We start from the raw sequence: 12,165 nt of genomic DNA on the forward strand, positions 1-12,165 counted from the left end.
CTTTTGCTCCTCTCCCATCCTGGAAATCCCAATTAGCTCAATTTCCAAACAGATCATGCTGTGAATATTTTTAGTGGTTGGTTTGTTTACTTTCTATACATACTTACTGTTAGATCTGGGCAGCGAGAGGACAGACTGCGGACACGAAGTGACTTATCAGCTCTTTATTAATAGTAGTAGTGATCCAGCTTGCTCTGTGGTCGGAGGGTTCCCCTTTTATAGGGATCGGGTACGCCCCTCGACCAATCAGAACGATACCTGTTTCCCGCTGTAGCAGCGGACCAGAGGGGAGACTTGCCACGATATATGCTAATATCTAACACCCCTCCCCTCTTACACGGAACATTGCGGTAGGTAACATAGTCTTTTAGGTATGTTGGGGGTTGCCTTACTCGGGAGGAACGTCGTGGTTCTGGTTGGTCAGAAATGGTTTCCGGATCGGATGCTTTTCCCGTTCCACGTTCGGGAGGTTTCGTACCCTCGTTGCTAGGGCGTTCCGGAGTCTGCTCGGTTGCGTTGCCTGGGGTTTGCTCTGCTTCGTGCGTGCTTTCTTGTTCCGAGCTTGGTTCGCAGGTGTCGTAGTTTTCTATGATGGGGCTCTCGCGTGGCTGACTTTCTGTAGGCAGGAAAATCTCGTCTTCGTTTCGAAGGTCTGAGTGCGCTAGGCGACCCCGAAGTTGATCGATGTGCCTTTTCCAGTTCCGCCCATCTTCCAGTTCCAGCAGATATGATCGTGGACCCGTGATGCCAATGACCTTTGCCGGCATCCACAATGTTCCCCCTGCATAGTTGTGGGCGTATACTGAATCCCCTATGCTAAAAGACCGAATTTTGCTTGTGGAGTCTGGGGGAGTTGTGGCAGAGTAATTTGGGTGAAGACGGTCCAGGTGAGACTGTAGACGGCGGCCCATGAGTAGTTCAGCGGGGCTCCTACCCGTCGTTGCACTTGGGGTGATATGCTGAATTAAAAGGTAATGATCAATGCGTGTTTGCCAATCACCTGGACCCATCCTAGCGAGGGCCTCTTTTGCGAATCGTACCATTCTCTCCGCCTGTCCATTTGATGCCGGATGGAATGGCGCGACGAGGGCGTGCCGAATTCCCTGACCTGCTAGATATGTCTCAAATTGCATGGCCGTGAACTGGGGCCCGTTATCGGAGACCAGGAGGTCGGGCAGGCCATGGGTGGCGAAAAGTCGCCGTAGAACCTTAATGACTGCCTCTGCCGTGGTTGAAGTCATTAGGACTACTTCTAGCCATTTTGAGTATGCATCCACAACTATAAGGAAAGTCTGACCTTGGAATGGCCCTGCGAAGTCGATGTGTATTCGCGACCAGGGTGCTTTAGGTTTCTCCCATTCTGTGGTGGCCGCTTCCGGGGGTGCTGGTCTCGATTCCTGGCATGGGTCGCAAGTGGCCACCCACTCCTCTATTTCTTTGTCCATGTTTGGCCACCAAACGTAACTTCTTGCTAACGCCTTCATCCTAACAATCCCCGGATGACCCACATGTAAAGCATCTAATACATTCCTACGTAACGCATACGGAATAACAACTCGATCCCCCCACAATAAACAACCCTGCAACACTGAGAGTTCGTCCCGTTTTGACCAAAACACTTTGAATTCCGGGCTCACGTTTCCCTTCGGCCACCCCCTCCAAACCCAAGTTTGAACTTGCTTTATTAAATTGTCTTTAGAGGAGAACCTTGCAACGTCGTATGAAGAAACCGGTCCAGAGTCCAAACAGTCAATGAGCAATACCGGTACTTCTGGAGTGGGGTCTGGCAGAATGTCAGGTAATGGGCAACGGCTGAGTGCGTCTGCGTGTCCGAGAGTGGAGCCCGGTCGATGAATCAATTTGTATGAGTACGCAGCCAGGAAAACAGTCCACCTGGTCATGCGTGGAGAAAGGGAGACCGGAGTGGGGCGGTTTCCCGCCAAAAGTCCCAACAACGGTTTGTGATCTGTAATTAGTTCAAAATCGCGGCCGTAGAGGTATTCGTGGAAACGTTTTACTCCAGCTACAGCAGCCAGCGCTTCCCTGTCCATTTGGCTGTAATTCCTTTCGGCCGATGAAAGAGTCCTGGAGTAGAAGGCGATGGGCCCTTCTTTTCCGTCGGGCATCCTGTGGCTGAGGACTGCTCCAACTCCGAAGGGTGATGCGTCGCAGGTCAATACCAGCGGTAGGGTCTGGCTGTATTGGACAAGCAGTGAGTCAGTGGTGAGCAGGCGCTTTACCCCGGCGAAAGCTGCAGCTTCGGATCGTCCCCATTTCCATGGTGCGTTCCTCTGGAGTAGACGGTGTAGTGGCTCAGCAACGGTCGCCTTCTGCCTCAGAAAAACGCTGTAGAAGTTAAGTAGTCCGAGGAAGGCCTGCAACTCGGTCTGATTTCGTGGTGTGGGGGCGTCCTGGATCGCCTTAATTTTCTTTGAAGTGGGGTGTATTCCCTGACCATCGATTCTATAACCCAGGAATTCTACGCTAGGCACGTTAATTTGGCATTTTTCCTTTTTTTAGGCGGAGACCCTTTTCTCTGATTCTGGCCAAAACAGTTCTGACTCTTTTATTTAATTGCTCCTCATTTGCAGCGGACACCAAGATGTCGTCAAAATAGGGGACGACTCCCGGTATCCCTTGCAAAAGTCGTTCCATGACGCTCTGGAACAATCCTGGGGCAATGCTCACGCCGAATTGTAGCCAGTTGCATTTGAATGCTCCTCTATGCGTCACTATAGTTTGGGCCTCCGCTGTGGCGCTATCAACTGGCAGTTGCTGGTAAGCTTGTGCCATGTCTAACTTAGCAAATACCTTTCCTGGCCCCAACGAGTGCAATAAGTGCTGTACTACAGGCACAGGATATGCACTCTGTTGTAGCGCGACATTAATTGTGCATTTATAGTCCGCGCAGATGCGGACTGATCCGTCTGGTTTGACTGGGGTCACGATGGGTGTTTCCCAGCGCGCGTGATCCACCAGCTCAAGGATTCCTTGCTCCACTAACTTATCTATTTCCTTATCTATTTTTGGGCGGAGTGCAAAAGGCACTCGTCTCGGTTTAAGTCGGATTGGCGCCACTTTGGGGTCTAAATTGAATGATATTGGTTTACCCACATACTTACCAAGACCGGGGCTGAACACATCCTCGAACTCCTTAAAAATCTGTTCAGCGCTGCTGTTTCTCACGGCGTTGATTCCGGTGACTTCTAACCCCAGGGCTTCAAACCAATCAAGCCCCAGAAGGTTCTGTAATGGCGCGCTGGCAATGGTCACGGGCAGCTGGGCTTCGATGTCCTTGAAACGGATTTGGAATGTGCCTTGGCCCACGATGGGGACTTGGTTCCCCTGGTAGTCTCGTAGCAGGACGTCTGGAGCGCGTAGTTGGCTCTTTCTGAGGCTAGGGATAGCCTGTTTCATGGATGCCCATGAAATAATCGTCAGGGTCGATCCTGTGTCAACTTCTAGCTCGCAAGGTGAGCCCTCCAAGAGGACTGTGACTCTCAGCCTTTTTGGCCGCTTAGGGCGGACCTGATGTATTGTGGTGAGATACGTTCGCAACTCCTCTCTCTGGGTCAACTCTATCTCACCGTCTACATCCTGAAAATACTCTCGTTGAGCATCTTGATAGAACGCTCTTTCAGCTCTTTGTGTGTATTCTCTCTGGGGATACGCTCGCTCAGCTCCTTGTGAGTAATCTCTCTGGGGATACGCTCGCTCAGCTCTTTGGGAATTTTCTCTCTGGGTATACACTTGTGGATTTCTCTCTGGGCGCCCTTTCTGATTTCGCCAAGCCCCTGGGTTGGGCTTCTGTTGGCGGTACATGGGTGGCTGCCCTGAGGCAGGGACTCCGCTCCGGCACACTCGTGCGATGTGCCCAAGTTTGTTGCAGTGCGAACAAACAACGTTCCTGAACCTACAAGTAGACCTGGGGTGATTCCCTCCACAACTTGCGCAGGACGGCAAACGGGATCCGGGTCTCCCCCCAGGCCTCAAGTGACTGCTCTGCATCATGTGACTGTCCTCGAACTCGGGATTCTCGTAGTCGGGGCTTGTGTCCTCGTAGTGTACTCTGGTTTGTCTTGGTGCTGGCTGGTTTACGTTGGCCCCTCGTTGTATGGTCACCGATGATTTCTCCGCTGACTCTGACGCTCTTGCTTCGTTTAGCGCTATCTGTAGGGTTAAATTCGGGTTTGCCAACAGCTTCTTTTGTAGTGAAATGTCTCTTAACCCACAGATGAGCTGCGCTAAGATGTGCTCGTCCAGATCCCTGAACTCGCAGTGAGTTGCTGCTTTTCGTAGGGCTGCAACATATTGATTCTCCCGCCTTCTGGTTCCTCGTGTTGAATTCCTTGCGGCAGACATGGCGGGAAGGTTTTGGCGCGTAATGAGTTTGCAGGGCCTGTTGCAACGCCGTCCACGATACTGCCTGTATTGGAGTAGGCGCGGTGAGGTCTCTGGCCGTATTGAAGACTTCCTTTCCGCAGTAGCCGAGGAAGATGTTTTTTTTCCTCACGTCGGTGATCCCCGTGTATTTGTTCGCTTCGAGGAAACACTTGAAACGAATCATGAAGGCTTCCCATTCGTCGTTTGCTGGGTCGAAAGGAGCGGGGGGAGCATGCATCGCCATCTTCTCTGTTTGAATTTGCTGCGCTGCGGTGACCTGAGATGGCTGCCGGAATTTCTGCCGAATTCCTGGGCTGGATCAAATCCGGAGATTCTGGAGGTAGCGTTCTTTGTCCTATCTGCCTCTCGATCCCACCTTCGTCGCCAATGTTAGATCTGGGCAGCGAGAGGACAGACTGCGGACACGAAGTGACTTATCAGCTCTTTATTAATAGTAGTAGTGATCCAGCTTGCTCTGTGGTCGGAGGGTTCCCCTTTTATAGGGATCGGGTACGCCCCTCGACCAATCAGAACGATACCTGTTTCCCGCTGTAGCAGCGGACCAGAGGGGAGACTTGCCACGATATATGCTAATATCTAACACTTACCAACCATTTCCTAAAGCCCTAGGCTGGTAACAAAACAACAACCTCTCCCACAAAGTCCATGCACATGCAAAAACAAAATATAGAAATATTTATTTATAAACCTATATAAATAATCTATGCATACCATAGGTCCCATTTACATATCATAAAACATTTCTCCTATGTCAGAAGAGTTTTTTTTTTACCAGTTTCCTGATATACAGGATCCAGGCTGGAAAGTGAGTGATACACCTGCTGCAGCCTTTTAGAAAGACTGCAAAAGACATTCATTTGGCTTTCTGTCTTTTTATATGCTTTCTGAGCTGGATATACTGTTAAAATACTATCCATGCTGCTTCCCAATATCTTCCCTGGCTGAGGTGGTATTAGCAGTAGCCCTTAGACTTACATACTGCTCCATAGTGCTTTACAGCCCCTCTCTAAGCAGTTTCCGCAGTCAGCATATTGCCCCCAGAAACCTGGCTCCTCATTTTACCCACCTTGGAAGGATGGAATGCTGAGTCAACTTTGAGCCTGGTGAGATTTGAACTGCCAAATTGCAGGCAGCCGGCAGTTAACAGAAGTAGCCTGCAGTACTGCATTCTTCATGGAGTTGTTGAGACAGCAAGAGTGGAACATCAACATTCCTGCTGAGGCCTAGTTTCATGGCTTGACAGGGAACCTGTCAATATAACCAGAAGACCTGATCTCAAATTTTCATCATACCAATGTGTACAACTGGGCACATTCTCAGTTTACCTTTTACCTCATGTCAAGAAGGCATCACTTGATTATTGTGGAAATTATCATTATTCCATAAAATTCAGTTCCTGCCCTTTGGAGAGAGGAACCTATCAAGAGATCTATATCTATTGCTAAATCATTATTACAACTGAACGTAACAGAGACTAATAGTAATATAGAAAGCGTTAGAATCAGGGGTTGGTTCTGGCAGATACTACTGCCGGTTCACTCGTGGGCACACAGCATGCACATGCACAGTGCAATAAAAATTGTTCTGCGCATGCACAGAAGCGAAAAACAAGATGGTGATACCATAGGTGTGGCATCAGGGGCATGGTAGGCCTGGGTCACTGCTGGTTCCAGCGACCCGGGCCACCAAACCACTACCAGTTCAGCCGAACCAATCTCAACTGGTAGGAACCCACCACTGGTTAGAATCCATAGATAATAAGTCAGTCTGTCTGTCTTTCTCTCTCTCACACACACACACACGCACACTAAATTTCTGAGGCTCTTTAAAGGAGACTGGTCTGGGTCAGCTGGTTCTCAACTCTTAAAAAGGCAGTGATCTGATTAACCAGTCACTGGCTCCAGTGGCATGTGCAGCATTGGGAACAGTGGTGGGTTCCTACCGGTTCGGACTGGTTCGGCTGAACCAGTAGTGATTTGGTGGCCTGGGCCGCTGGAACCGGCAGCAACCAGGCCTGCCACAACCCCAAAATGATTCTCCGGGTGGCACCATAAGCGCCATCTTGTTTTTTGCTTCTGCGCATATACAGAACAGTTTTTATTGCACTGCACATGCGCACATCAAGCATGCACTGCGCACCCATCAGCAAACCAGCAGTAGTGCCTGCCGGAACCCACCCCTGATTGGGAATGTCTAAGGAATTCATCACATCAGCATCTTCTGCTTGGAAAATCCAATAGTAGGGAAGGACCAGCTTTCCATTCCCTGTCTGCAATTGCAATTATACTATAAACTAAGCCATGGTTTGCTTAACGACTGTTTACTAAATAAACTATAGCTAACTCAATTTATGCTGTGCCTAGAGCAGTATTTGAATGTAGTCTGTTTCTTCCCAATACTTTAACTTGGGAAATGCAAAAAACGGGGAGCCAGGAAAAATCAACTTTCCATTACACTATGGTTGACTATAGAATTAGACTCAATATAACCTTCTAGTTTCCATTTTACTGAAGAGAGTTTTCTTGTGTAAGTTAAAGTTATTTTGTGGCAAGCTCCTGAAAGTGCCTTTTAATGTGTTCATTTACTTCAAGCTGTTTAGCATTATTTAGCTTAAAGATTAATTTCTGTAAAATTAATGTGTGTTTGTTTTAAACAGCTTTTGTAAGCTGAAATGCATGTACCAAATGCCCTCAATTTTTGCAATGCACTTTTAAAAATCCCCACAAAATCTCCATTACATTTGTTAGTACTTTTTTAATTAAGCTTGTAGCACAGCCTGGTGCTCAATTTACAAATAATTTCAGCAAATTGGGTATCATTATAAACATTTTTCTCAGAATATTAGCAAGTGTGCCCCTGGGGCCGTGTTCCCAATAGCCATCACCTGCTGTGGTTTTAGAATAATTAGGAATTAAGAGCATTTTAAGGTAAATAAATAGCTGCACAGAATTGAAATGGGACGTGAGGCTTCTGGTTCCCTGAATCAAACTCAAGTCCCTAAAACTAATTGTTCAATTACATGAGTTTAAAATCTAATTAGAATGTGTAATAGAGGAAGTAGAATAGCAGTAAGTACAGCCAGTTGACCATGATAGCCTGAAAATTTGATTAATTTATTTATATCTGTGGCACCACAAAAAGGTTTACCATGATCACCTTATCTTTTAAATATTTAAATATTATCTAATCCCCTCAAACGTGGAGGAAATCATAAAGCAAAGAGGGAAAAAGCCATCTCCATGATTCAATAAATTCAACACAATTCAATAATGCAAACTCAAACTGACTTTGTTTTTAAACTCCCACACAACACTGAAAATTCTCGTCTGCTTCAGTGTGAGCAGTTTAAAATAAAAGTGATCAATCAAGTTTTGAAATCTTAAACAAACCCTTTTATTTGCATCCTGTGTTTTATGTTCCTATTTACAATCATTTTAATTGTGAAAAGCAGACAAGATGTTATAAGGTATTTATTTAACATCCCAAATTTACAGTCATTTTAATTGTGAAAAGCAGACAAGATGTTATAAGGTATTTATTTAACAACCCAAATTTACAGTCATTTTAATTGTGAAAAGCAGACAAGATGTTATAAGGTATTTATTTAACATCCCAAAGCAATGAGCCCTCTGTAGAAAAAGATCTTGCGGTCACTATTTTGATAGATCTCAGAAATGAATTTATGAATGGAATTTGAAGGCAAATCTTCATGAACAGCAGGTCCTCCTTATTACAACTACGCCAAGAAATGATTCAGAAGGGATGCTTTAGATTTGGTCAAGCATATTACCTCTCTGCTCTTTATCAAAACAGCCTCTTTTTTTCCCCTCGGCTTTTGCAATTCCTTAAAGAAGCCACTGTATTTTTCAGACTCCTGCAGAAATATTTCTTCCCAATTATTTCCAAAGTGTACACAGTCATCTTACACCTACTGTATAACCTACTGGTCATTCAAGCTTTAAAGCAACAACAACTTTATGGAAGATATTGAAATAACTGGAACTTTTAGAATTGCTTTTAGGTTGTCTTAAGTGTTTTCCTATTTGAAAGCATTAGCCAAGCAAAATCTGTGATTCATCATGTTGTGCAAAACACAGCCGTTGGCTGGTGTTATCTCCATCAGATTTATCTGTCTGTGTTGGTGGATTGATCATTTGGTTATTTTAATGTTGGTTAAAAAAACCATTTCTAACTATAGAACGTTGTTTCAATCAGAATTTTGAAACCTTTCATGGCCAAACTATTTCTGAAATATAGCTAGTATCTTCCTTCTAGACAGCCACAGGTTCTCCATTTTTAATGACTGATACAAAGCAGACATAAACTTTAGTGCATAGCTATGAGCCAGTCCAAAGATCTTAGGCAAGCCACCACAGATGCTCCTTGACTTACAACCACAATTGAGCCCACAATGTGTGTTGCTAAGTGAAATATTTGTTAAGTGAGTTTTGCCCCATTTTACCACCTTTCTTGCCACAGTTGTTAAGTGAATTGTTGCAGTTGTTAAGTTAGTAAAATGGTTGTTAAATGAATCTGGCTCCCCCATTGACTTTGCTTGTCAGAAGGTCACAAAAGATGAACACATGATTCCTGGACACTGCAGCCATCATAAATACTTGCCAAGCATCCATATTTTAACCCCGTGATCACGGGGTTGCTGCAACAGTGTGGAAAATGGTTGTAAGTCACTTTTTCAGTGCCATTGTAACTTTGAACGGTCACTAAATAAACTGTTGTAAATCTACCTGTACAAGGCAACGAGAGCAAGCAAAATGTCCAATAACCAATCTTCTGTGACTTATCTTCCAAAGCTTCCATATTTAATTCATTGACTGTATTCTCAAACTTCTGTCAATCTCTAGTTGATTTCTGTCCTGCCAGGTTGAAAGCTGACTCATTCAGGTGCCTTACACTATCAAGCCATGAGCTTGTATCCCTTCATGGTTATTAAAGCAGCTACAAATCATGGGTAATAATAATATTTCTTTCCACGAGCAAACAAAGTAAATGTTCCTCCTCAAGATCACCATAAGCTGAATGCAGTCAAGAACACAACAGTGCCAATGTTTCCCCACAACTTCATCAACTGTCAAACCTCCTACTCAGACTTCTATAATGGAAATCTTCTTGTCTCTTTAGGAACCAATCTTCCCAACAAGGAAAATGAGTGTAAAACATTGATGTTTATAGTTGCAACCTTTACTTAGGAGGAACAATGGTGGGTGACTGTATTATGTTTATTTACATTCCCAAATTTAAAACAAAAACAACAGAACCAAACCACAAACAGGAAAAGCTCATACACAAATACTGCAATCCATTCAGCCATCTTAATTTTATAGGAAGACTGTTGGTTGGGTTTATATTTCACCTGGTCTCTATAGACCTAGATCTATATACATATATACATCAACATACATAGCACTCCCTCTCCCAGTTTTTCCCAAAATAATAAACCTTGTGCAGGTTAGATTGAAAGAGAGTGGGGAGGGGGCTTTAATCCTCTCTGGCTTGGGTTTCTCTGCTCCTAATACAGCCCTGTAAGTGCTGCATTACTTCCTTGTTTACAACATTTGTGCAAAAGCAATCCAATATTTTCCTTATTCATTAAGATGGTGGACACTTTAATTGCTTTTCTGCCCACAGTTCTAGTTTCAGATAAGAAGACAACAGCTATGGCCTACTTAGGGATTACCAGGAGGTGAAGGATGAAACTCTGCAGTAGCATTGCAAGTGTAATAAATATTGGGTATATAAAACAACTAACTTCCAACCATCTTATAATGCATTTATTATATGTATTTCTGAGAGAGATAGCAACAATTATTATTACAGTTGTTACTGTTTTTGTTCCACTCCTCCGTCTCCTGATGGAAATATGCACAAAATATATATAGACATAGATGCACGTATCACGTACACTTGTATTAGGAAGTCTTAAGGGTGGTTTCAGCTAGTGGTGAAATCAACTTACCTTCACTACCGGTTCACAAATGTGAGCACACGTGCCACCTCCGCGCATGCACAGGACCTTCCGCGCATGTTCAGAGTGTCAAAAACGGGATGTGATGACATCTGGGCCGGTAGGCAGAGTCTCCCGCCGCCGCCACTACCGGTTCGCCTGAACCGGATAGAACCGGCTGAATTGCACCACTGGTTTCAGCTGGAATTGGCAAGTGTAAGTCAAATAAATAAAATTGCTTCTGTATGACCCAAGAATTAAATACCAATGAGGAAAGCTCTTGTTAGAAACTTTGGTAGCTCAAGAGAGAAAGCACAATCATTCAGATCACAGGGCCTCTCTAAATAGCTAGGTCAGAATATTCTAAATGTGAAGGGATCTAGTTGAATGTCTAGCCGCGGAATGCTGTTCCCCAGGAAGATGGTAGCAATAGAGAAGGCATCGTTCTGCAGCCCTTGCAAATGGCATTCTGAGCTAGGCTAGGGGATGGGAAGACAGGTTAACTCTCCATGATGCAATTAGATGAGCAGATGTGATTGGCAGATGGCAGTCCCATAAATACCTGGAACCCTGAAGGGTTTAAGTTTCATAACCAGTGCCTTGAATTGCACCCTGAAATCAACAGGTTATCAGTAAAGCTCCAACAATAGCCCTGTTATATGAGGGGGACAAGACATCCATAACTAATCAGGCAGCTGCATTCTGGATCAGCTGCAGCTTCCAAATGCTCTTCCAGGGCAACTGATGTACAGCACATTGCAATAGACCAATTGAGAGGTATGAGTGAATGACTGTAAACAAAGCCTCCCCTTCTAGCAAGAGTTGCAACTGGCACACCAGTTATGACCTTTGGATGTTCTTTTAGAATAGGAAGCTTTTGTTCTCTTAATGATGCCTAGATAGGGGTCACTACTTAGATTTAATAAGGGACTTTGATCTCCAGATTTGTCAAGCAAGTACATTATGTACCGCAGAGACATGTATAAATAAATCCATACATGTCCCTCTTCCTCATGCTTTTAATGGTATAGTCACTACGCTGTTGGCACCCTACTGTCCATCCTGAAAGAACTCTGTTAAAGCACATTGTTATTTATCCTACCTTGGTCCCAGGGGTGGGTTGCTGCCAATTTTACTTCCGGTTTGCAACCCGCAAGCACGCTCTTCGCTCATGCCAGGCACACGCTGCGTGCACATGCACTATTCAATGTAAATTGTTCTTCGCGCATGTGCAGAACAATTTACAGTGAACTGTACATGTGCAGTCACTAAAAACCAAAATGGCAGTGGCCCAGCGGTGGCGAGGGAACCGGTTCGGAGGCGTGGCAGGCCTGGGTCACTGCTCGTTCTGCAACCCAGGCCTGAATTCCACTACCGGTTCGGCTGAACTGGGCCGAACCAGGAGTAACCCACCTCTGCTTGGTCCTCATATTTTCCTCTGCTGACTTTACTGAAGCATTGCCCTGCCTACCTAACCTTCATTTTTATTGCATACCCTTTTGTTCACAAGGGAACGGCAAATGTTAGGATTTTCCCATGCTAGACTCCCCCAATTGTTGCATGCTTTTTAAAATATATCAGAGATTTAACTGAGAGCCAGTTTGGTTTAGTGCCATGATGGCGAATCGATGGCACATGAGCCATCGTCGCCAGGTCAGCTCCACCACACATGTGCGCGCACTTCCCGCCATCCAGCTGATTTTTGGGTTTCTGCTGGGAGATGCGTGCAGGAAAGGAAGGAGAGGGACGGGGGGTCGCGTGTGCATGCATGGGGTGAAAACGCCCCACCCCCGGCATGG

The sequence above is a fragment of the Natrix helvetica genome, assembly GCF_964273705.1.
Source record: "Natrix helvetica genome assembly, chromosome: 1".
Classification (NCBI taxonomy): Eukaryota; Metazoa; Chordata; class Lepidosauria; order Squamata; family Natricidae; genus Natrix; species Natrix helvetica.